The following is a 25,014-nucleotide window of genomic DNA, read 5'->3' as shown; positions in this document are numbered from 1 at the left end:
GATGGAATGATAGAAAATATTGTTGTGACCTTAGATTCCCTATAATATCCTATGAACTTCATGATTTTGTCCCCTAAAGTAAACCTATCTGGCTATCCTGTCATTCTAGGTAGACCATGGTTGGCCATAGCTGATGCAAACATAAATTGCAGATCAAGGAATATGACCATATCAAATGGCCAAGCAACCAAGCAATTTGATCTATATCCTCCTGCACAACCATTACCATATTTGAGTAAATCTTTTTGGCTAGATTTAGGAAATGAGGAAGAAGAATAAATTCCATAGTACAACTTACGATGTTACATAGGCAATCTTTTCTAAAGTTGCAAGAAGAAGATTCAGTAATCCAGAGCATCCTTACCAACACTTGTGTGGTAGGAAAAAATGTGTTTGAAAGCTCTGTATTAGAATTGATTACATATGAGGAGTGTGATATAAGTTGTACTTTACTTAAGGAACCTAAAAATCTTTGTTCACTACTTCCCTGTGAATTACAAGGAAGCCCAATCTCTGAAATTGCTATGGTAGAATCCACTATTCTTGTTGAACTGAGTAAAGGCCATAAATTGCATGTTAACCCCAAATTGACATCTGTACAGATGGAACAATTAAAAGAATTGCTTCAGAAGCATGAGAAGACTTTTTCTTGTGATTATGGTGATATGAAAGGATTAAGCTGTACACTGTGTACCCATAGGATATACATTAATGAAGGTTGTCTACCACTTTGTCAACCTCAGAGGAGGATAAATCCAAGCCTCAGAGAAATAGTCAAAAGAAAATTGCAGAAACTGCTTGATGCTGAATTTATCTATCCTATATCTGATAGTAAATGGGTATCACCACTGGTTATAGTACCTAAGAAAGGAGGAAAACAGAGAATTTGTGTAGATTATAGGGAGTTGAATAAGGCTACTAAAAAGGATCATTTTTCTTTACCCTTCATAGATCATGTTTTGGATACACTAGCTAGAAAGAAGTAGTTCTCCTTTTTAGATGGATACAGTGGCTATAATCAAATCAGTATTGCTCCTGAAGACAAAAATAAAACTACATTTACCTATCCATGGGGTACTTTTGCATACTCTATTTTACCATTTGGTCTTTGTAACGCTCCTGCAACAATTCAATGGGCTATAATTAGTATTTTTGCTGATATATCACATGATTGTATGGAAATCTATATGGATGACTTTACAACATTTGGAGTTACTTTTGAAGAAGCAATGAGAAATCTTGAAATTTTTTTGGTAAGATGTCAAGAACATAATTTGGCACTAAATAGTGAAAAGTGTTTCATGCTCATGCAAGAGGGTGTGGTACTCGGTCATTTCATATCTACTGCAGGTATACAAGTAGACCCTGCTAAAATTGAGGTAATTCAAACATTACCCATACCCACTAAATTAAAAGATATCATATCTTTTCTAGGACATGCTGGATATTATAGGCATTTTATAAAAGACTTCAGTAAAATAGCTAGTCCCTTGTACAAGTTGCTCACCAAAGAAGCTGAATTCGATTGGACACCTGAGTGTGATAAAGCTTTCCTATAGCTTAAGCAACTTTTGACCACATCCCCAATTTTACAAGGCCCTGATTGGAGCCTACCTTTTCACATATATACAGATGCTTCTGATTATGCCATAGGTGCAGTTTTAGCACAGAAACACTCAAATCTTGAAAATGCCATTTATTATATCAGTAAGAGTCTTCATGGCCCATAACTGAATTACACAATGATTGAAAAATAATTGTTAGTAGTAGTCTATGCTCTAAATAAATTTCGGCATTACATCATAGGTTATCCTATCTATGTTCATACTGATCATGCAGCAATCAAATATCTCATGAACAAACCTGCTATAACTGGCAAGTTAGCAAGATGGTTACTATTGCTACAAGAATTTGACATAACCATAGTGGATTAGCCTGGAAAAACAAATGTTGTAGCTGATTGTTTTTCAAGAATCAATCATCATGATACTGATACTACTCTGGTAGATGATACATTTCCAGATGAACATTTGTTTCATATTGCTATTAAAGTTCCATGGTATGCAAATATTGCTAACTACATTGCAGCTAATAAGACACTAGAACATTTTTCTTATAAGGAGAGAAAGCTACTCATATAGAAAAGCTTCCATTTCTCATAGATAGATAATTTTCTGTTCTATTCTGGACCTGATCAAGTTATGCGTAAATGTGTAAGAGAAGATGAGACATATGATATTTTGCATGCATGTCATAATGAGCCCTACGGAGGACATTTTGCAGCCAAAAGAACAACTTTCAAAATCTTAGCCACTGGTTACTATTGGCCTACCCCTCATAAAGATGCAATCAATTATACAATGAAGTCTGACCAATGCCAAAGAATGGGTCGCCCAACCAAAATAGATGAAATGCCTCTGAATCCTCAAGTGGTGGTAACACCATTTGACAAATGGGGAATGGACTTCATCGGTCCTATTGATCCTCCATCCAATGGAAAGTCTTATATTCTGGTTTGTACTGACGACCTAGCCAAATGGGTTGAGGTTAAGGCTATGAAGCATGCCCGTGATGAAAAAGTTGTCGAATTCCTATATGAAGAGATTTTTACAAGCTATGGAGTTCCTAAAGAATTGGTTATTGATCAAGGCACACAGTTTACTTCCAACCTAATTCTAGAGTTGATGAAATAATATAACATTAGGCATCGCAGATCCAGTCCTTATCATCCACAAGCTAATGGACAAGCAGAAGTTACCAACTGTGAGCTGGAAAATATTTTAACTAAAATAGTCCATTTGCATCGTCGGGATTGGACCATCTGGTTACAAGAATCTATTTGGGCTTATAGAACAACTTGGAAAACCACTACCACATTCACACCATTTGAGCTTTTATATGGGAAAGTGGCAATGCTTCCAATCGAATTTGAACACAAGATTTTAAGAACAACCTTGACCTTAGATATTGATCTTCCTACAGCACAAAGAGAATGCCTCTTGCATCTTAACTCTTTGGATGAAATGCACAAGACCGCTTTAGAACACACTGAACTAGTGCAAAAATAGAGAAAACACTGGCATGATTCTCATATCCTCAACAAACAGTTCAAAGCTGGTGACTGGGCATTATTGTATAATTCCCGCTTTAAGGATATGCCAAGGAATCTACAGACGTGATGGTTAGGACCATATCAAATCATCCATGTCTTTGACAATGGAACAGTTCAACTAACCACAATTGATGATGTGCCTTTCAAAATGTTGATCAATGGTCATCAACTTAAGCTTTACAAACAACCTAAAAAAAAAGCTAAATTCATGCAACAGTTCGAACAACCGGATCCAACAACAACTCAAGTATCTCTTTCTACAGCAGAAGGTGAAAACCTTCTGCCTGCTCCTCTTCAACATTAATTCTAATTTACATGTCCATAATAATAACTTTATGTTCACATAAAATCCATTTTATTTTCATGATATTTCTTTCCACTCATATCTTAATCTTCCATCCACCCACCCCACTCCATTTCTTAATCTTCCATCCACTCACTTTCTACATAATTAAGTTTTTGTGTTTTCAATCAAATCTGCACATGCTGATGGATGTTGCAATTTACATTATTTTTGCCACCTTTTTTTTGGAGCATATGAAAATTCACTTGGTAGGTATAAACATTTTCAAACTATTATTCATTTATAAGTTTGCAGATTTTATTAATTATATATAATACTGCATAGTCTCTATAATTAGGACATATTCTAGTCCCTCACCCATACTAGTCTGACAAGTGAGGACACTTGCCATAAAATTAGTAGGGGGCAGGGGAGTATCATACTATCCAATGACATGCCTGATTAACTATGATGATTTTCTAAAATCTTGGCATTACCCTTTATTAATGAGAACTTTTTGCCATAAGTATGCCATGTCAAGTGTTGTACTCCCACTTTCTAAATGAAATTTTTTTTTTCTTGTTCGTGCCAAATTTTTCATGTTAAGCCATGATGTGACCCATTTTAAAAATTTTGGCATTTGAACCATGTTTTTGGACAATTTCCATGCAAATTCATGATTTACTTTTACCTAAAGTTTAATTATGGCACATAACAATTGGTTATGGCAATTAATGTTCCCAAAAAGAAGTGGTGAAGCATCTAAGAAATAATGCAGAGTCTTGAAGTTTGCATTCAAAAAGGGAGAGAGAAACAGAGTAGCAGAAGAAGTATCAAGAAATGGGAGGAGGTTTACAGAGAAGAGAGCTGGTTGAGCACATTTTGTTGCTGTTTGATGTAGAAGCAGTAAGAAGATTCAATGCAGGTGGGTGGTTAGGTTATTGTTTGAATTTAACAGCATATGATGAAGAAGAAGCTATAGAAAATACATTTGATGAAGGTGAAGCTTTTTTGAGGGGTTTGATAGTAAATACAACAGAAGAATGAATTACAGAAGTAACAGGGTTACCTTTTGTTGGAGAGCATTATTCGAGCTCGCATGATGCTAGGTCAGCAAGGGCCCAGTTCACTACTCCACATGACCCTCAATTAGATGTTATAAAGTAGGGGTGCAAGAGATTATCTTTTCTGCCTCCATACCCTGAGCTAGCAATGCATGTCATCAGGTATTTTACTTGTGAAGGCAGATTTTCTCACTTACATGCACACCATTTTAAGTTGCTTAGTTGTATAAGGCACAATATTGCTATGAATCTTCCAAATTTTTTGTATAATATGCTTTGTATTAGTGTGGAAGAGACTCAAAAAGGGAAAGATAATTTTGTCACTCACCATGCCTTGATTAAGTTGTTAATAGAAAGGTCTCTTAGGGATGTATCCCCTTTTACATGGGATGACTTTGTGAAATTTAAAACCCTACAACCCCAAGTTGACCTTAGTGAATGACAGGGTAAAGAAAACATAGTTCCTAGTAGTGAGCTTGCAAAACAAAATATTGAGGGAATTGAAACAGAAAATGCACAAGGAATTGAACCAGAATTTTCTTCCATTCAAGAGAATGTGCCTCCACTTGAAAAGGACATCCCTAAACCCACTACTAGTAAAGCTAAAAGAAAATGGAAGTAATCAGAAGAAACTACTGCTCAACAAAAACCTAGTCCTGCAATTAAGCAACAGAAGAAAACAAAGAAGGTTCCTACAACAACTAATCCTACAGCAGTGACACCAAAATAGAAAAGTAGGCAAAAGAAAGTAGTACAAGAAGAGACCCCTTTATGGAGAAGCCCTAGAATGAGATGGCTGATTTTTAAAGATCCTATATTGTCTAAAGCACCTACTCTAGAGTCTCTTGTGCAGATAATTTCTGACCATTCTCCCCTTCACACTAAGATGATAGAAGCTTCTGGTAATCCTCCTGCAGCATGTGAACAAGAAACTAACGAAATCTTAATAGATTTACCAGGTGTGTTTCAAGCCATGAGAATGAAGTAGTTCCTGAATGTCATGATTTGAATACTGCCTTAGTCCCATATAAGTCAACATGGATCAATAGTTTGGCAGAACATCTACGGCGGGAAGAAAAAAAGAAAAATGATTATGAAGAGGATAACAGTGTCGTCACCTTGTAAAAACTCCTTTTCCAATTATAGGGACAGCATTTATTTGCTAAAGCACTATGGAAAGAGGAGAAGAAAGAATGAGCAAGATCATAACATCACAAAATGAGGAGATTGAAGAATTGAAAGAATAGCAAGAAACATAGAAATAATGCATCGAACATGCACTTAAATTAGCTGATCAAGCTCTTTCTTGCAGACCACCTCCTCGAGTATATGCTTTTTGTTTGAAAGAACAATATCTTTTGTTTCAGTTGATGTTAACCCTTAGAAATGTAAATGCAAAATTCAAAACTGCACAAGAGTTTTATGGGCTCTATCAAACCTTACCACCATGGCAGCAAAATCTATTGTGTGAGTTGTATATTCATAATTTTGTCATTCCTACAGAAATTGAGTGGAATCCTTTGCTCTATATAGGAGATGTGCATTTGAAATCTTTTATGTCATGGATGTCTAATGAGGCAAATTATGACAAGCAACTGTTTAATTACAGAGATGAGGAGAGAACAAAACCTTTACCCTTGAGGGTAGAAAGTAAACAACCAAAAGAAATGCTTCGAGACTGGTTTACATTAACCTATGGGAAGAGTAATCCAGAACTTAGAAAGAAGGTATTTGCTGCTAGAGCCAAAGTGTATGCCGAATATGAAAACTTGCACTACTTTGCATTCCAGAGAGCTATGACCAGAGTAAGAAGTAGATGGGCACGGTTACCTGATTCTGTCAAGAAATCAGAGCTGCACAGTCCTATTAATTTGGAAGCAGCGCTATATAGAGTTCCAAAATATTTAGAACTAGGAAAGCAACTAAGGCTAGAGCTATGGTGTCCTTTGACCATGCAATTCAAATGCTTTTATGGCCTCTATATGACATTGATGCTGAAAAACTTGATAAGTTGCAGGAAGACCACAGACGAGAAGTATGGGAAAGGACCAAAGGATTCTATTACACCTTCAAGAGCAGTAGATAGGGAAAGACAAAAGTTGGGGAGCTCAGATCTTTGACAAAGAAGTGTAATGCTTGAGGAAAAGAATTAGTTTAGCAGGGGGTAGATGATGAGTCTAAAAAGTGCCTTTATTTTGTTATATTTAAGATACTTTGTGATACTCCATTTATCCTTGTTTTAACACTTATAAGCCTATGTTTGATAAACCTTTGATGATTTATGGGGTAGAAAAACTATGTCATTTTTTGCCTAAATTATATCTAATATGCAGTATTTCACATAAATATCCAAATGTGTGTTCTTATGCCTGAATTTAGTTTGATGGATGTTTATTTGCAAATATGTCTTATATCATAACTAACCTGATGATAAGGATTAAAGGATGAGCAGAAGAATCCAGAATTTGGTTGCCGATAGCATTCAAGGAGAAATGAGCATCAAGGAACAACCACGAAAAGGAAGTTATAACCACTCTAGGAAACATGGCAGCAAATAAGGAGGAGCTTTTACAAGCCATTTCCTTCTTTGTATTTACGTTGTAACAAGCGGATGTTGAGACTTCATTGCTCCCTCCTCATTTCTGTTATCCTTCCTTTTCGCTTTCAGTTGTTATCCTATATTCTCTCCTGCAAACTTAACTTAGGAAAATTACTTTTCTGTTATGTAATAAAGAGTAGATTCCCTATATATGTCGGGATTGAATCCTGTGTGTGAAGTTTTGATTTTTTAATAAGTTTTATCGAGTAAGAGAGAACACTGATTCACAGTTTGTTGCAGTTGTGTTTTAAAATTCTGATTCATGCAATGATTTATTAATGAAATGAATTAGTTCTCTTTAGCTTCTATCCTACGTTGGTAGATTAGAGAAGCCAGCCAAGGGGGCCCACTTGCAAGGTGGATTAGATTAGGATAGAATAGATTCATTTTACTAGCATTAGCAGTATTATAAGTAAGACGTAGCTAGTTAATTCCTTCATGTAGCATCACACTTCATGAATGTTCCTGCAACATCTATGAGATTAGTCTAGTGGATGAATAAGATGGAATCTCTGTTATCTTGTCATTGTGTTTTCAACATTCATAGATTTAGTATTTTCCTTTCCATAGCAATAGTGTAGTTTCCTTCCTTTGCATTTTTACTTTCCTACACCACAAGCATAATGACTCATCAAGGTACCTAGTGCACATACTATGTTGACCATTTCAAGTATACGTCCTTGGCTTGACAATCTAAATGCACCTCATGACAGGGGAAAAGTAGTCCTTAGCTTGAATAGATTATTCCTAAGCCAGACCTAGCGCATGACTATGGAACACCAATTGTAAGGTGGTTCAATATGATATGTTTTTTCATGTATGACATTAAATTAGATATGTTCATGTATGAAATTAAATTAGATATGTGCATTTATGATATTAAATTAGATATGTTCATGTATGACATTAAATTCAATACCCAATCTGTTCAGAACTTTAATACAATATTGATTATCAATAAACTTTATCACTGTTTAAGCATAAGTTAATCATTTCTAGTATGTCATCATCATATGGTTTATCATCTTGTTCATGTTTAAAGTTTTCCTTCTCTGTCATTTGTTTATCAAGTTTAATTCAATACCTAATTAGTTTGAATTTTTTATACAATATTGATCAGAAATAAAATTTATCAGTCAAGATTTATCTCACAAAGTTAAAGAGGTGTTGCTTGATAACTTGACTTGTTTCCAAGGCAGTCACAAAAGGATCAAATACCCTAGAAAGAAATCCATTACTGTAATATACCTAACATTTCCCTTAACAAAAATAATATCTGCTACTAGTTTATTCGAAATTGAAGCAATCAAATTCAAAATACATTGAGCATTAGATAAAATAGGTCATAATATAATATAGGTCCCAATAAGCATAGTAACAATGCAATATCTATAATGGTATTACCTACAATTCAACATTGCACCAATCCTACGATTCATAGTATTAACCCAATGCATAAAGTGATATTATAAGTATGCTCCTACCCTCTATTTCACCCATATATTTTATGTCTTAAGTTTTCTGTGAGGATTAGTGGTATGAAAAATACCTTGGGAGGGATCACTAGATCGCAAGAGTTGTGTTATCTTGTGTTATCCAAGGTCAAATTCTTCAACTACACCAACTTTGTATTCATACAAACAATAATCAACCATTTAGGTGTCGTAGATTAATGTGTAGATTAGATTCATTTAAGTACAATGCAATGGTCATAAATGATTCTTTCTATGTAAAAACTTTATAATTTTAATTATTTAGGTTAATCTTAAATATTATCAAATTAATATATTGTATTACCAACATATAAAAAATAATTCCAGAAACATGCATTGAGTCAACTTTGAAATTGCTATGAGAGAAGAGTGTTAATCAACAATTTAAATATTTAAAAAAGTTAGACTTAGACTATGTAAGGTTTTCATTGCATGTCATATAAAGGACTTAAGATGGGGGATGATGCAGAATATGCACAAGGAAGCACCAAACAAATCAACCTACTACCCAAATTCTTCGAACTTCACAAGGACTAAACAAGGGTTATGACTCACTTCCAAATGAATACATCATAGATAATACAACTTTCCAATAGGTTACATACTCCACTCACCCAAGGGAGACAAGAATCCGACTTCCCCTTATTGGATCAGCAATGACCTTCTTCCCACAAGGTAACAAAGTGGATTTTGATGTTCCAAGACCTCCCAACACCAAAAGTGGAAAATCATCAGATCTATTCATGGACCTCCTAGTAGTTGGTCACCTAAATGAGAACCTTGAGATTTATTAGGAACTCCATGAAAGAAATTAGTAGCTCGACAAGCTCTTCATTTGTTAGCTGAATTAAAACCTTGGATTGTAGATGGCTGGTCCTCATTGTTAAATGAGTGAGACTACTTCATCAAAGGTGGCAATGAAATTTTTGTTGTTCTATTAAGATCATTAATATATTTTGACAAAAACTTTGAGGGATCATGCCCAGCTTGAGTATCCTAGCTTCCCAAGTCCTATAAATGCAAGGGCATTGATGAATAAACATTTCTAATTGGAACATATGTGGTGCTGGAATGAAGTGCATAATGATTCAATCCGAGGCTTCACTTCACATTACTTAGTGGATAATTCTATAGCACTTGTTACTTCTCTATCTAAAATTCTTGTGTCTATGTACATGTGCACTAAAGATCTTCTATCACTACTTGAGCTACTAACAGATGGTGAGTATTCATCATCGTCATCTGACATAGGCTCACATGCATATGTTACTTCTTTCCTTTGTTGCTTTCCCCTTCCTAGCTCTTTCTCATTATCTATAACTTCTTTTATGGGTCCAAGAAGGTCTTCCCACTCTTTCCCATTAACTGTAGGCTTTGTATCTTCATCTTGAGTAATTGACATACCCTGGATGGCACCAAGATAACCATTTTCTTTTGAAATGTCCTTTTTTTAAAGATTAATCTCTCTATTAAGTAGTTTTTCTATATCTTCCTCTACGTATTTAATAGATGTAGCAGCAATTCCATGCTCATTAAGAATATTCTTTGCACCATGGATTAATATATCATGCAATTCCTTAATAGTTCCATTCTTATTAGAATTCATAACTAGATTCTCCATGGCCAGTTTTCTTCTTGATCGCTGCATTATTTTTTCCTCAACTGAACATTTTGTAATCAATTGATATACAATCACAATTTTCTCTTGGCCAATCCTATGGGCTCGTGATTGAGCCTGTAGATCCACAAAAGGATTGAAATCTGGATTTGATAGAAGAATAGTATTAGCAAGAAGTCATTCACTAACATTTGCATCTTTATAACAACTAAATTTGGATGAAGGATAAGCATTAGTTCTTGAAAAATAACTAAATAGTATAGCATACCATATATGATAACTGAATCAGCACTCAGTTGCATCATATAATAAGTTGAAATTAGATAACCATTAAACACTCTATAAAGCAATACCTACATATCATTACAATCATGCTAACTGAGTTCAAATTAATATTTAGAATCTAGGAACACATCAAGAAAGACATACGAAAGCTGAGAGAGATTTGGCATGTTTACTTGACCAAATTGATGTGGCCATGTTTACCCAACCACCCAGAGCTAACAGAGTAGACAATTCAATCCCATGATGAAAGGTGAGCGAGATTTTGTAATTTGCAACTTTGTACTAGCCAACACTGCAAATTTTAGCATCACTCAAGATAGCATTGTAAAATGAAAATGGAGTGTGATCCCCAAAAAGAGAGAGAGAGGTTAGTGTAGGTCTCCACAAAACCATCCTATAAGAACTAGAATCACATCCATACCTCGCACGAGCTCTGAGATATGCCCCATTAATGATTGCAACCTTATGGCATTTAGTGACCTTTAGGGACATTTGGGTTTGGTATGCCCGAGAATTTTCGAGCACTGAAGGCGAGAAGATGAGGTTGGGGATAGGGTTTACCTAGATAGTCAGAGCTAACAGAGTAGACAATTCAATCCGCTGACAAAAGGTGAGAGAGATTTGGCATTTGGCAACTTTGTACTGGCCCACACTTCAAGTATCAGCATCACCCGAGATGGCATCGTAAAATGAAAATGGAGTGTGATCTCCAAAAAGTGAGAGAGGTTATTGTAGATCTCTAAAACACCATCCTATAGGAACTAGAGTCACATCCATACCGCATACAAGGTCTAAGATATCTGCTATTAGAGATTGCAGCTCTATGGCATTTAATGACCCTTAGGGACGTTCTAGTTTGGCATGCCCAAAAATATTCAATAATTGAAGGGGATAGGACAAGGTTGGTTATAGGGTTTAACCAACCACCTAGAGCTAGTAGAGTAGACAAATCAATCCCATGATGAAAGGTGAGAGAGATTTTGCAGTTGGAAACTTTGTACTAGCCAACACTAAAAATTTTAGCATCACTCGAGATGGCATCATAAAATGAAAATAGAGTGTGATCTCCAAAAATTGAGAGAGGTTATTGTAGGTCTCTGTAACACCATCTTATAGGAACTAGAATCACATTCATACCTCACACAAGCTCCAAGATATGCCCCATCAAAAATCACAACCCTATATCATTTAGTGAACCTTAGGGACATTCCAGTTTGTTGTGCCCGAGAATGTTCAAGCATTGAAGGGGATAAGATAGGGTTGGGGATAGGGTTTACCCAACCACTTGGAGCTAGTGGAGTACATAGTTCAATCCCATGATGAAAGGTGAGAGAGATTTGGCAGTTGGTAACTTTGTACTGGCTAATAGTACAAGTTTCAACATCACCCAAGATGGCATTGTAAAATGAAAATGGAGTGTGATCTCCAAAAAGTGAGAGAGGTTATTGTGGATCTCTACAACATGGTCATATAGAAGTTAGAATCAGATATGCCCCGTCAAAGATTGCAGCACTATGGCATTTAGTGACCCCTAGGGATGTTCTAGTTTGGTGTGCCTGAGAATGTTTGAGCACTGAAGGGGATAGGATGAGGTTGGGGATAGGGTTTACCCAACCATTTGAAGCTAACAAAGTAGACAGTTTGATCCCACGATGAAAGGTGAGAGAGATTTGGCAGTTGGTAACTTTGTACTAGCCAACACTATAAGTTTTAGCATCAGCAGAGATGGCATCATAAAATAAAAATGGAGTGTGATATCCAAAAAGAAAGAGAGTTTATTGTAGATCTCTACAACACTATCATGTATTAACTAGAATTGCATCCATACCTTGCACGAGCTTTGAGATATGCCATGCCAAAGATCGCAGTCCTATGGCATTTAGTGACCCATAGGGACGTTTTGGTTTGGCATACTTGAGAATTTTCAAGCACTGAAGGGGATAGGACAAGGTTGGGGATAGGGTTTACCTGGCCACTAGAGCTAATGATGCAAACAATTTGATCCCACGATGAAAGGTGAGAGGTATTTGGTAGTTGGCAATTTTGTACGAACCAACATTGCAAGTTTCAACATCACCTGAGATGGTGTTGTAAAATGAAAATAGTTTGTGATCTCAAAAAAGTGAGAGAGGTTATTGTAGGTCTCTACAACACTATCTTTTAGGAATTAGAATTCCATCCATACCTTGCACAAGCTTTGAGATATGCCCTGTCAAAGATCATAGCCCTATGGCCTTTAGTGAACCTTAGGGATGTTCTATTTTGGCATGCCCAATAACGTTCGAGTGCTGAAGGGGATAGGAAAAGGTTGGGGATAAGGTTTAATTGGCCACCTGAAGCTAATGGAGTAGATACTTTGATCCCATGATGAAAGGTGAGAAAGATTTGGCAGTTGGCAACTTTGTACTGGCCAACACTACAAGTTTTAGCATCACCTAAGATGGCATCGTAAAATGAAAACAAAGTGTGATCTCCAAAAAGTGAGAGAGGCTATTGTAGGTCTCTATAAAAATATCTTGTAGGAACAATAATTGATCCATACCTCACACAAGCTTCGAGATATGCCCCATCAAAAATCACAACCCTATGGCATTTAGTGACCCTTAGGGACATTCCACTTCAGCATGCCAAAGAATATTCGAGCATTGAAGGGGATAGGATGAGGTTGGTGATAGGGTTTACCTAGCCACTCAAAGCTAGCAGAGTAGATAGTTCAATTCCACAACCCTTTTTCCACTAAGTTGCAAATTTGAGCATCTTTTACAACTTTCAACAATGCAACTTTGCACAAAAAGTGCAATTTTTACATTTTTCACTTGATTCCAATTCTATGACTTAGAAAAGGTTCAAAAATAGTAAAATAAATTATTTGCAAATTCTCATCCCTTCACCACTTTCCAAACTCCTTGAAAGTTGTCAGCATTTTTGCAATTTTGCTTTGACAACTTTTGCAATTTTTTGCAATTTTTGACATATTAACTCCTAGATGCCTAAAACATAACCTAATGACCCTAAGGACATTTATAACTTTCTAAGAAACATAAAATTCTTTTTTTCCTTGCAAAATCACTTATATTGCTCATTTTTATGCCTAAAAAGTTGCCCATAGGCATACTTGACACAAAACCCCACAAATACAAATAATGACCAGGGGTGACTTCCAAGCATGGAAAGGGTTTTTTAGGTCCAAACTAACATGAATTCAACATTTGATTCAAACTAGGCAACTTTCATTCGCTAGTTGCTTCACAAACTCAAGATTAGGCTTGTAGCCTTGAACATGGAAAATTGCAAACATCTCCTCACAACCCAAAAAAAAGAATCAATGATTTGGATACCCTTTTGGGTTTTATACAACATACTAAAGCCTTGGCATGTCAAGAGAAGTATGTAGCAACTGAGTTTTTTAAGGCTCTCTTAGGAATGTAGGCAATTAGGCATCCATTAACAAAGGAAGTACCCTACCCCTTGAGAAAAAATTTAAACCAAAAATTGGAACATGAGTTGGATCATGTAATATGATCACATACTAATTTTCAAGTCTCAAAACCTTCTCTGTAGCGTGTTATGGAAGATGTTGCTACAAATTTCTAGCATGCACATGGATCTTGCATGCCTAGGGCATCAAGTTTTTCTCTCCAGCATTATTATTTTGACCTAAAACCAAAAGGAACATAGAAAAATTGTCCTAACTCAGTTGCAACCAAGGGTCATTAATTTCCCATGGTGGAATCTCAAGATATGAGTGTAAATAGATGAAACCCTAGGTAATGGGACAAAATGGGGAAAACAGTTAGTAAAATGGGAATATCTTGAGTTGTAGAGTTAATTAGGACCTCATTCCAAGTGAAACAAAAAGAATATTCATAAATCTATCCAACCATACTAGATATCCATACGTATATGTGATCAACTTGACCAATGAGTGAAAAACATTGAACAAAACTTAGAATTTCTACCTTTTTCTCTGTTGTTTCAATTTTGTATCACTTATACAGATTTCTAGTAGTGAAATTTCGGTATGGTTAGATAGAGGATTGATTTAGCATTCCATTTCATTTTGTTTTAAGTCTTTACATCATCTACAAAAAAAGTTACATTCATTTTTGTAGAGGTTGGTTAGATTTACCCTAAATCTGAGGGTTTCTTCAAGATGGCCTCCTAACTTGCAATTCCACCATGGGATTTCAATGCCACTTTTGGGAATGCAAGTTAGGAGAGGGTAATTCAAGATGGAAGAGATTTAGAACTATATGTGTAGGTTACTTATTTTTACCAACAAGCCCTAAACTAAACATTGCATTATGTCAAGTCTAGATTTGAAGAAGAAAGAAGGTTCATGCTTCCAAACTGATTGATTTGACCTAAGTGAAGGGTGTAGGAGGATTAATTGGATGTGAAGAAGAGTTCCAAGGGGTGAAATCATGTCTATGAACCCATTTAGTCATACTTCCTTTGTAACCCACCCTAATCTGGTCAATTAGGTCTGTGACTCAAAGTAGGGTGTTAGTTGGTGCTGGAATAGAGTCAGAGTTTGATCATTTGGAATCTCTAATAGGTGGTTAAAGGGTGTCTAAAGAGGTGAAAAGATAGTGTGGCCCTTTTCTAAATGTCTAGTTGTATGAATTAATGTTGATCCATTAGCATTGTCATTGTATCACAATGTAGAAGTTGGGTGTCATTGTCATTGTATAACATATGAAATGAATTAGAGAGTATTTATCCATTAATAAAGAGGAGGAAACATGTATCCATATTTCTATGGGAACTTTTCCAAACTCAAAAATATTATGAAATAGATTTTTCAGTTTTAGAGGGAGAATGGGAAGATAATTTACTTCATAGTGTGTTTTATGTTACAAGTTTAGGTAGGAATCTGATTTCTATATTTACCTTTTATGATAAAGCGTATAATGTACTCTTTAGAGGGGCACATGTTATAATCAAGTATAAGGATTGGATATATTTCCCATAAATATTCGAGTTAGGACCGATTTCCTTTTTAGGTTGCAATTGTATACTCCTAAGGCACTCATGAGTAAAAATAATCCTAGAGATCTTAGAGAGATATGGAATAGGAGGATGGGCCTTATTCGTCATGGATAACTTAAATTTCTTCAAGAGATAGTGACATGTATTCTAGAGATAAGAATATATCATTATGATTCATGTAAAGGATTTTATTGGGGAAGTTTAGAAAAGCATCTTTTCTAATCAGTGACACTAGATTTGAGGTTGTTCTTGATCTAGTATAAAGGGAATACCAAGGAAGGAATAAAAAGAGATTGAAATATTCCTTATAATATATAGTAGAATAGAGTTTTTTAGAGAAAGAATCATTCTATATATAAGGTAGATAGAATCTTAAGTACAGTTACTAATACAAAGTAGGATCATGTGGTGAGGATTCACAAAATATGGAAAAGGTAATGCAACATGGAATGCATCAAGAAGATATAGAAGTTGATATTCCATCCTCTGTAGTTGGAAATAAGAACCATGAGGTTAAAAAAAGGTGTAGGGATACTCAAGAAATTATGGGAGATCCTAGGAAGAGTATGAGATAGTAGAGACAACTAGCCAATATTATATGCATCTTCCTTAAGTGTAACTAAAATAATGACCCAACCCACTCAATCTTTTATCAGAGGATAATCATTCAAAAGCCTTATCCCACTGAAATCTACACCTTTGGATCCACAAGACTAATTTATGTAGAGCCAAGGAGGTAACAACAAAACTTCAATAATAAATTCACAAAGTTGAATGGTTCACAAGGTTCAGTAGGCTTCTTAAAGGCACTCAAATGCACAAATTTGGAATATTCCTTCAACTATCTATTTCAACCTAATAATGTTTTTTAATATACTCAAATGGAAATGTTTCAATAGGTTTTATAACCCCAAAACTCAAGTTCATACACAAACCAAGTTACCCCCCTTGACTAGGCAACTCTCTCTATTAGGTTAGCAAACACTATTTTTTGGACTTATCTCACAAAATTTCCAAAACACCAAGAAAATAAAAACTTGTTTTAGATACCCTTTTCAAATTTTTATAACATATCTAAAAAAAAGATATCACTCCTTTGTAAATATTGTACAAAACAGGGCAGTTTGTCTCAGAATTAGACCTAATTAAGACACTTTTATAAAGAAAGTGTGCTTTGAACTTACCTCTAGACTTGAAAACTTTCCACAATATAGTATTTTGATGCCAAACTAAGGATTCCATAGTCCTTTTTCCAAGTTGACTCTTCTAGGCACACTTTCCAACAAACCCTCTGATGAAATGGTGCAAAACAAGGGTTTTATGGTTCTCCCACTTCCAATCACTTCTAAGACTCATCCAAAGACTAAAAATCATATTTAGGACATTCCCTAACTCATCTAAACATAAAATCATACCCTCATTAAGGTAAATGTTCTACTGGTGTACTTGTAGTAGCATTTTCCTCTCTTTTTCCCACTATTAGTCACAGTGATCCCCCCTTAAATGTTTATTCTTGCACTCAAATTGGTTAGTAGAATTTTAAAAATGTTATAATAGATCCATTTACAAGGAAATAACAAGAAACTACCCAAAGAATGGATTAAATCATCATAAAACCCCTCAAAATAGTTAATTTCTTGGGACTGTTACAACACTATTAGTGTAAATAACAAGACAATGAGGCTTTTAATGCTTCAATATCAATTTAAACAACCATAAAATGACTATCTGAAAGTATTAATTCATCCCTACAAGATTTGAATGCTATAGTCAATGAAGGTATAATGAAATCATTCAAAGAAATAGTGCAAATGACAAGAAAAACTAAACTTTATTCACACAAATCTAGAATTTCCATATAGTACCCTCTTATTCTTCTTCTTGTTCAAATCCTAGGCCTCTCCAAGATTTATAAATTCCTATTCTAACCTCCTCTATTTTTTTGTGACTCTTTACAACTAATAAAACATTAAAGCAATCCTAAAAAGCCTGTAATCCTAAGTAGCCATTAGGCTTATTTCAAATTTGAAACTTTTTAACAAAAGACTCTAACTAACTTGTAGTGAATACTAATACCTTTCAACCGATCCTATGACTTGATTAAACTTATTGATAAGTCTTTTGAAACTCCTAAGGCATTATTAGCCCATTTACATTGCATTTTAGATCTAAATTGCTTCGTAGATGATTTTGGCATCTCACCCTTTATCACAGGTGATTTGACTTTATTAGCCCTCTTCTTTGGTGACCTGGAAATAAAGAATTAGCACAGTAAAAAATCTAAGATAAGATTGATCCACTAAAATTAGAGAATGACAAAAAATGAATTTGGCTTGTCATTAAGAATTAACCATTTGTACAAATGCTTGCTTTCTAAGTTGTATGATAACCCTTGCTTGATGAGTATTGAAAACTTCTCCCATTGTATCCTTGCTTTCACCAGTTTGAAGTTTTTGGTTACATGCACACAATCATGAATTTACATCACAAAGCATTCACATTCTTACAATTTTCATGTACTTTCATTACATTTTTTTCTAAACAACAAATTCTAGACTTTCACTTATTAAAACAACTAATCTAAAAATGGGTCCTATTAAAGAATCTAATATATATTCAAATATTGTATCTAGATTCTAAACAAATCAAAACATAAAATCTATTATTTAAACTAAATCTCATCACTTATACATCATAACAATATGATCCACCTTAGTCATGTTGTGTTTGGATCCAATTGATCACTCTTTCTTGCTCTCCCTCTCTCCCTATTCAATCTAATGAGCCAACTAGATCTACTCGACATTTTAATGTCTCAAGTATTGCCTCGTGGTCTAACTTGTGAAATTTCCAAAGAATCTTATTACATGGTTTTCCACCATATTTTATCAAGTGGACATTTGAGGTGACAACAAGGTTTAAATAATGAAGAATTTTTCTTTTTGTTTGCCAATCCTTGAATAACCACAAGTTAGGGTTCTTCATAGAATATCGTCTAAGCCATGTGCCAATTACAACCACTACACTGACATGGTACTCTAAACCTTCACCATATATAACTGAATGATCCAATTTTTTTTTGGTGTGGACAAAATGACACAAATAATAATCTATCCCTTCTTCATTGTCTTTAGGTGCATTAACAAAAAAAAATGGCCTATAGTGATAAACGTACAAAATGCAGTCATTAATTCAAAAAATACTTAGGTAAGAGTTATAAAGTTACATATTGAAATTACAAATATATCTAACCAAGTTGCACTAGATCTAACAAGTCGTCAAAGTCAATAGATGAATCCATCTCTACCATTTCCAGTGCTTGTGGGGGACGATAGGTGTTAATTGGGTCCAAAACTCGTATATCCCATTTGTCCACCCATTCAGTTGACTCACAGTCATCCCAATTTTCCTTTGCACATGATGGACAATAGCATGCCATTTTTCATGTGTAGATACTCCATGAACCTACATCAAAGCTTCTAAAAGAGTGTAACTCACTAGATCCTATTGGTGTGCAACAATCCTGATGTAGTGCAATGTTAGTATTATCTATCAACCAAAAAAATATACAAACCGTAGACTCAACTTCTTTACCTAGACCCATTGTAGCATTACACCATTGGATGATGGATTTTTTATCTATCAATATTGCTCCATCTTTGTGCTTTAGTTCTTCACAAGCTAGGGCTCTTTTTATGCATGCACCTGCACCATCGTGCTCTTCCTTTCCATGAACAACCTGTATGAAATTCTACATATATTGAATTCTACACAACCTATGCATACTGCTCAACCAATAGAATATCTGTGCATTATTGAATTGAGATGTGCAATTGTCTGACCAAATAATGTGCTAACAATATGTTAGGCCCTTGTTAGCCAAATCTCCGTAAAATAGTTGAAAAAAACCATGTAAAAACTCCATAGAATGTGCTCGATCATCGTTGAGGTAAAAATGGTACTGCCTCAAAATCTTCCTATCATCCTTTGTACTTGTAAGTGAATGCATGAATGTTATGCGAACAAATATGGAAACCTGTTGAGAAGTATAATACTTCGCTTGCACCTCATTTTGTGGTTGTAGTATGTAGTTCTCTTCAAAATCTACAACTAAAACAATGGTATCTAGTGGAAACATATCCTTGCAACACTTGAATTGCAAATCCAGCCATTGAGCTCTATGGGTATACCCTCCATACTCATAAATAATTTTTTCATGAAAAATCTTCATGAACTCATACACTGGAATCTTTTCAATGACTAAATCACATCTTTTATCATGTTTCCCATCTTTTAGAGCATATCTCACTATCTTAAATTTTTTGTAATCTACTATTTCATTTCCAATTGCATGTGTACTATCCGTATGTTGACAAGTTGATAAAAGTTGCAAAGAACCACAAAATAAGTACATATCATCCAAGCATGATGTCTTGTAGAATTGTTGTCCATCCCCTATTTGACATAAAATGTTGGATATGAATTCCCTTGAAGATCTTGGTGGCTCATTCATGTCACAATCCTGTAAAACAAACTAAGAATGCAAAAACACACATTTATGCCTAAAGACATCAAAATGGTTAGAAAATTCAATATGTATCCTAAAACAAAAAGTTGTGCACGTTTGATTTATATTCACATAAAAAGGTTTACCCATCTCAAAAATTCTTTGACTTATTTGAATTTGAGGATGCATACTAATAAATTTTGCAAAAAATTGTGTTTGAGTTGAGTCCAAAAAATGTTTCACATGTGGGTCACAATTTTGGCTACCAATTCTCCTTCTTACAACATCTGTTTGATTGGGGGAAACACATGTGTTATTTTTTCAAAAATCTTCAATTAATGATTTCAAAGCTTCACTAATTTATTTATCCTTTAATGGTAGTCTACCGCTAAATTTTCATAACTCATTTTTTGTTGGATCTTCCAATCTCTCATGCCTTAGCATGGCTCTCCTTAGAGTACCGCTACCAATTTCTAATGTTTTTCTTGTCTTTCTTATGAGTCAAGCTTTCTTCATTTGGATACTTACTATTGTTAATGTAAGTACTCATTCTATGATATTACTATCTTTGGTGTGTGATTTAGAACCCACTTTGTCATAAGCACTCATTAGATTTTTTACAATACTTTTTTCATTTGAATCGTCTATTGTTCTTTGCACAAGAATCTTCATGATAGGCTTAAATTTAGAATTCCTGATCATTTCAACAAATAATTGGCATTGACCTACAATATTTAATTCTTCAAAATATAATCTCCACATACGATTAACTTTTCTTTCACAAGTACACTTGCTAATCTTGTCAGGCATTGATTTCAAAATGTTTATATCAATATCAATCAAATATTTTTGTCTTCTAAAATGAATTCTAGAAGGTGTTATAGTCTCTTCAATTCCCTCAACATTTTGAACATCAACATAAGGTTGAGTGTATTGCATAACTTGAAACAAAGATGATGTGCCTTGGCAATAAGATGCAAAAGATGGAATATTACCTAATTGATTTGTTGATGTTGTGCCTTCAACACGACATGATGAAGTGTGTATATCATCGGATCTACAAATCAGCGTCTCTTAAACATGAGAGGATGATATGACTCTAACATTGGAAGATGGTGTAGCAGACGATATGACTCTTGCTGGGACACAAAATTGCCTTCCTGATTTGAGTACCATTGAGAAATTCAAGCCCTATAAATGCTTTTTGGTGAGATTGTACCCGATTGTACCTTTGAGCCCCATGAGTTGTTTAATATTTCTAACACCCTCCATTCAGTGTGTCTATACATTTCATGAAGTTAAATTGGCATTTCAAGCTATTTCGTAAAGTCTCATTTTGAGCAATTGTTAAGTTTGCATTTTTACCCTAAGTGTCAAACAGCGACAGGAGGCTGTGTTTGCTACTGAATATCTCACACCCAAAAATGTGTCATGAATGTCTAGTGTCCCTACATAAGAACCTATGTCTTAGATTTTGAGTCATTTCAAGTCTGTTTGACTAGGTTTTGAATCCCTCAAAGTTGGTAGTTTACTGTTTTCATGCTGATGCCCATTGCACACCATTCTAGGAAGCCTTGTCTGATGAGTTATAACTTTGACCCAATTGACCAAAATGCTAAATTTATTTTTATGTTGCATTGTAGACATTAAAGAATTGTTATGTTTCAAGGTTTAGCTTATGAAATATTCATTTGATGAGTTTTCAAACATGATTCTGAATACAATTTCTATCTTTTTACTGGTGTTAGCAAATGTAGATTGTTTGGTACCCCTGTTCATGATGTCCTATCTCAGATCTATGATTGCCTAGGTCAAATGGATTGTACCATTGTGTTGTAATCTAAAAATACTTTAAGTGTGCCAATTTTCAAATCATGATGAATCTATCTGCACACTTTTCCAGGTTAATTCCATATGCAAAAATCACATTTTTGTCATTGTCTCCAGTCTACAATTCTGAGTAGCTCACTTTGACTATTCACCATTTGCATCCTATTATTCATCATGAGTCCAAATAGTAGATTTATAGCCTCCTCATGAAAGAGAATCAACCCCCCAATTTTCATCTTCCCAAGTGTTCATTTGCCCAGTTTCCAAGCTAAGTCCAAACCTAATTTATTGTTTTCTAACATATTTTCATGCAAGCAGTTCTGAGAGGACAACTTTGATAGTGAATATCTTTTGACTAGAAATTCATCATGAGACAAGATTTGATAGGGTGAAATTATGTGGGACAAAGAATCATTGTGTCTGATTTCAGAGCTCGATCAGAGGTTTGGATCAGTTTTTCAAGCCAGTAAAAGGACCTCTTGGTATGAAATTTACAGTTTGCGTAAAAAGGTGAAAATGAGTTTTAAAAAGCTCAATCAATGATGAAAATTGATTTTAGTCATTTTCGGATGATTAGTGGATCAGTTGGATAGTTCAGTTGTTTAGAAACAATTTTTTTTTTAGCCGAACCCACCTATGGGCCTGACTAATTGCACTTACATCCAAGGACATGCGAGGATAATTTTCAAAAAGCTTTGAATTGATTTCAAAGAGAAGACCCAACATTTTAGGTTGGTTTAGATCACTTTAGTGGTCTGAGAAATATTTTTGGCATGGGAGAGCTTCATTTGGACATTTATGTGGAGCGCATTAAAAGGGAATGTAAAGTTGAAGCTGTAGTTGGGAAGCCTCAAGTCAAATTTCCTGAGACTATCATAGAACGTGCTAAATTTGATTATCTTCATAAGAAACAAAGTGGTGGTCAAGGTTAATAGAGAAAGGTTATTGTGATGCAGGAGCATCCTGGGTTGCCTTGTTATCCTTCTCATTTTTTTGCTCATTTTGCAGTTGGTGCCGAGTTACTGTAGCACTCTTCAGGTGCCAAGCTACTATCACACTCTTTAGGTGCTGAGTTACTGTAGCACTCTTCAGGTACTGAGTTCTTATCACACTCTTCAAGTGTCGAGTCCCTATCGCACTCTTTAGGTGCTGAGTTACTATAGCACTCTTTAGGTATTGAGTTACTGTAACATTTCTTTAGGTGTCGAGTTACCCAGTGGATGCCAAGTGATACTTCATGTGCCAAGTTAACCAGTGAATGCTGAGTGCCAGTATTTGGACATGATTTTTCGAGTTGAATCATGAGATTTATTTCATTCATGACATTTATGTTAAGATCTTTTCTTGGGATGATCCCAGACCATTGTTGGGTCGACCCTCCTCTTATGTAATGTTCTAGAATATTCTATAAGCTATTTTGGCAAGTATAAATAAAGAGTTTAGGTTAGAGCTAAGGAAGTTTTTTTTTAAAAGAAGGAAAGTTTTAGAGGGAGCAGAACTGAAAGTACAAATTTGCTATTGGATCTCTGAATGTGAATGTATTGTAATTGGCCGTAACCCAGAAGGCCTCACAGCTGGGCATGTATGAAGATATTTTGATGAATCAATAGAAGTATTTCCCTCTTCTCCTCCTTTGGTTTCTTTCCACTTGTGTTTGCTTCCATTGTGTTAACTCTTGCAGGGTGGTTTGGATATATGGGTGAGCCTTTGGCCCTAGTTATTTATCCATTTTCTGCATTAGTTGGTATCAGAGCTTGAGGCTCGTCCTTGTAGAGATTGGATCATGTAGAAGCCTAATTTGGATTTGGTTGTAGGGTGGCAGATCTATGGATTTGACCTGTAACTTGCAAAGGGTTATGATCTTGCAGGAACCTAATTTGTAAAGATGGTTTGTGGTAGAGGAAATAATATTGATAATGCTATATTGGATCAGTTGAGACAAATTGTAGCCAGATTAGATGTTGTGCAGACAACCTAGAGAGGAGTAGCACATCTTGATGATATAAGTGATGATGAAGTAGTAGCACCAAACCATAATCTAGAACTTGAAGAAGACCAAGATGAAGCAAGATTGTTGAGAGTATTTTCTAGAGCGAATTCAAAGCCTATTGTAGAAGTTGTTCCTTATGATGAAAAATTGGACACCAATGTTGTGTTGGATTGGATCTCTGATATGGAGAAGTTCTTTGAGTATGAAAACACTCATGATAATAGAAAGGTGAAGATAGTAGTCACTAGGCTAAAAGGTCATGCATCTCTATGGTGGGAGCACTTGCAAACTGATAAACAAAGAAGAGGAAAGGAGAAGATCATAACTTGGCCAAAGATGGTGAACAAGGTAAAGAACAAATTCCTTCATGCTGATTACATAGCTTGTTGAGAAAGATGCAAAATTTGAAATAGAAAGACATGACTGTGAAAGAGTATACTGAGGAATTCTATAGACTAGACATCAGATCTAGACATGTGGATAATGATGTTGAGAAAATTACAAGCTACATTAATGGATTGAGACCTAGAATACAAGATGAGATAATTTTTGTGAAGCTGGAAAGTGTAGAAGAAGCATATCAATATGCCTTGAAATTCAAGGAGATCTTGACAAAGAAGCAGGAAAAAAGACAGAGAGGTAGAGGTGGTAGATTTTAGAGAGGCAGAGGTAGATCTTATGGAGAAAGTAGTAGATCTAAAAGTTCTATGCCGGATAAAGGCAGATCTGAATGGAAGAATAATGACAAAGGCAAGACTGAATGGGAAAGTGGTAATTCTTACTAAGGAGGCACTAATTCTTACCAAGGAAGAGGTAATTCTTATTCTAGAGGTGGCTTTCATGGTAATTTTTTTAGATGTGGCAAAGAAGGGCATAGATCCTTTGAATGTAGATCTTCTGAAGGTGGCAGAATAATAGAAATGCTGTGATTCAAGAAGATGATGAGGGTTCACCAAGTGGACCTGAGGCTGGAGAAAATTTGATGGTGAGAAGAACATTATGCAATAAGGGAAGTGATGAGGAACCTATTTTAAGGAGAAGTCTTTTCAAGACAAGATGTAAGATGGTTGAAAAATGTTGTAAAGTGATCATTGATAGTGGAAGTTCTACAAATCTGGCATCAGAAGAGCTGGTTACAAAGTTGCTATTGCAGAGGCTGAAACATCCCAAACCTTATCATGTTTCATGGATCAAAGATGAGCATAAGCTATTGGTAAGTGAGCAATGCCTTGTGAAGTTCA

This window comes from Cupressus sempervirens, chromosome 7, assembly GCF_028749045.1.
Source record: "Cupressus sempervirens isolate cs-2001-9-10 chromosome 7, ASM2874904v1, whole genome shotgun sequence".
NCBI classification, from domain to species: Eukaryota; Viridiplantae; Streptophyta; class Pinopsida; order Cupressales; family Cupressaceae; genus Cupressus; species Cupressus sempervirens.
The sequence above is the reverse complement of the archived record's forward strand: the minus strand, read 5'-3'. Positions refer to the sequence as shown.